The following is a 3,470-nucleotide window of genomic DNA, read 5'->3' on the forward strand; positions in this document are numbered from 1 at the left end:
CACTGAGATACCATGCCGCAGTTTAACATGAATACCCCACTCAGACACAGTATACTGACTCCGAGCCGACCAGTCCTTGTTTTAGCCCCTTAATGCCGAGCGCCAGACAGGGTAACAACAAGTACAATCTTTTAACGTCTTTTTGTATGACGCGGCCCGGGATCGAACCCTGGACCTTCCGCTCTCCGGGCGGACGCTCTACCACAAGACCACGGAGGCGGTCCTTTTTATATTTGAAAGAAATCTATACCATATGACGGCATCTGGGCCGAGGCCATGGTCACCGTGGTTAGGTTCCCTTGCGAAATAGGCCCACTATAAATCACACGATATGTGCAAGAAACACCCAAAATGCGGCGAGAAAACAAAATGTGAGTTGATAATTAGGCTGGTCATGAGCACAAATATAGTCTCTCTAAAAGGAGTATAAAAATTTGGATTATATGGCTTTACCGATTGCTGAATGTTATGTCTGTGTACACAACAAAATTTTTAGACTGACCAGGGTTGCTTGACTGTCCTATACACAATTTTCTTTTCTCTTCATAGAGAAATCAGATATTGCTGTAGATCTGGACAATATTACTGGTACTTTTAAGGTCTAGATAATACAAATACGCGACGTTAAACCCCATTTCACCTCACCTCCAGATTGTTGTGTAACGTGAAATTGGGTTTAACGTCGCGTCCAAGATTATTGCACTTATATAGCGACGTGCATGTACGAGTATGTGTTTGTGTGGCTGCTTGTACTAGTCCGGACTGATGCCGATTTATAGTGCTAGCTCACCGAGATACCATGCCGCAGTTTAACATGAATACCCCACTCAGACACAGTATACTGACTCCGAGCCGACCAGTCCTTGTTTTAGCCCCTTAATGCCGAGCGCCAGACAGGGTAACAACAAGTACCATGTTTTAACGTCTTTTGGTATGACGCTGCCGGGGATCGAACCCCGGACCTTCCGCTCTCCGGGCGGACGCTCTACCACAGGACCACGGAGGCGGTCGATGCTATCTGTAAGGGAGGCATGTTGAACAATGATCTGTATGTAATATTGTCATTGTCGTTATCTTGTTTAGCACTCACACCACTTTCTGACCTCATCAATCATTTATAATGTGTACAGTATTCTGATCATGTGAATTTAAACTGAATAAATATTGGCAAGCTTTATTGAATCACCAAGCTTATATTAATGTAAACCCTATTCATCCTCAAAGGATGTTAATGACCAACTGAAGGATATATTTTTGAAATATTTGAAATATGCTGTTGAGACAAACCTCCAGGCTCAAGCGATGGAACCATGGTACCATGGTTGTACCATGTTTGGTCGATATATCCCATTAGCATCAGTTGAGCAAACATGTACACAATTGAACGTTTGGTCGTTTTCATACCAATATTTCGTAACTTTTAAATTTGACATGTTCAGTTGGTTTAGTAAGGCCTTTATCCTGCCTCGTCCTCTGAACCAGTCAATGCAGATGTTCTGGGGATACCTCCCCGGCAACAAGATGCACAGATGGATGGAGCCAAACAAACATTTTCCTCCTTCACACACAGGCATAATGGATGAGGTACAACCTGAACATTATTGATTGCTCTTAAAAAATACGACCCGTGAAGATCCGGGGTAGAATGGGTCTTCAGCAACTCATGCTTGCCGTAAAAGGTGACTATGCTTGTCGTAAGAGGCAACTAACGGGATAGGGTGGTCAGGCTCGCTGACTTGGTTGATGCATTGTATCCCAATTGTGTTGATCGATGCCCATGATGTCAATCACTGGATCGTCTGGTTCACACTCGATTATTTACAGACTGCCGTCATATAGCTGGTCTATTGCTGAGTGCGGTGTTAAACTACAAACGGAACAAAAATCTTAAACAATACACGGATGTTCCAAAAGACCAACTTGACATTAATTAAATGCCACACTGCATTCATTGCAGCCCACAACTAATCAACCTAATATTACCAAAACTCAGCCGATTGTCAGAACTTCCTCTTGAAATAATGACCTTTTATGTTTCTAACAGTAACACACACACACACACACACGCACACACACACACAGGTTGGGAGGCCTTTGGGGATGTACATGAACTTTCCAAGGCATATAGCTTTTCCTGGACAATCTGTTCACCCTGATGGCTTCACTGGGAAGGGCAGCACCTTATATAAATATAAATATAATATAAATATCGGGTAAGTGACAGATACAATGCCGTATAATTGGACTTGCTCTCATGTGGTGGCATCCCGAGTGGGAAAAGGTCATGTTTGGGGATATAGTGATCAGGATGTTCTGCCAACCATCTGCAATCAATTCATTTTTGAAGATTTCGAAATTTGATAGATGATTAGACAAAACAGTGTGTGAATAACACATACCGTATTCGACGTAATAAGCGCCCCGCTCTAATAAGCGCCCACGGCGATATTTGCTAATATATTGGCTAGTAAACAATCCCAATCAGCACCCCTTCCGATTGATCAATGTACACAAGACTTATTTATTCGTGTGTAATACGCACTCGTGTGTTAATTATGGGCAATTAAATTCTTGAAAAATATATCTTTCGTATGTAAACACTTCAGGCTGTTGGCATAAACAACGAAATTTACAATCTTTCAACTCAAAATAATATTCTAATAAGCGCCCCCTATTTCTAATTTTGAGAGCGCCCTGGGCGCTTATTACGTTGAATACGGTAACCATACCCTGTACTCATACCAAAGCTTGTCCTGTTGAAGACATACATGTAGTCACATCTTGAGAGGTATTCCTCTCATAAGACTCAGTGGCGTAGTGGATAGGGCATCTACCCGGAGAGATAAGGGTGGTTTAACCACAGCCATGTCAGACCCAAAGATAGATAGATGTGGAAAGCTGACAAAGCTCATCTTAAGCCTTATGCACATGACACTTATGGCTCTTAGCACACACCATATGAGTGAGTATGGTTTAATGCCGCTTTTAGCAATAATCCACCTGTGGGACTCCATAAATGGGCATCACACAATTTACCCATGTGGGGAATTGAACTTGGACCTTCAGCATGACAAGCTAATGCGTCACACAATATGAACAAGACAAATTTCAAAGTATGATTTATTTGAAAGCGCTAATAAGAAGTATATTATATCAGATATATCACATACATTAACATATTATGCAAAACAAGAACCATGCATTCGTTTCAAACATACCAGTACTTGATTATCCAGAGTATCATATCTCCATTCTATTCTGATAAATGACCTGAACTTATTCTTCACCATAGCTTCATCCAATTAAAGTGAGAGTGAGTGAGTGAGTTGGGTTTAACGCTGCTTTTAACAGTATTCCAGTTATATCACGACGTGTCAGCTTAATGTGGGAGGAAAACCTGAAGTGATGCAGGTCTCAGACGTGTACCACTTCGGTGAAACCCACGAGTACGGGTATGGTGCCGACAAACC

This window comes from Haliotis rufescens, unplaced genomic scaffold (assembly GCF_023055435.1).
Source record: "Haliotis rufescens isolate VD_foot unplaced genomic scaffold, xgHalRufe1.0.p SCAF_9, whole genome shotgun sequence".
Lineage (NCBI taxonomy): Eukaryota > Metazoa > Mollusca > Gastropoda > Lepetellida > Haliotidae > Haliotis > Haliotis rufescens.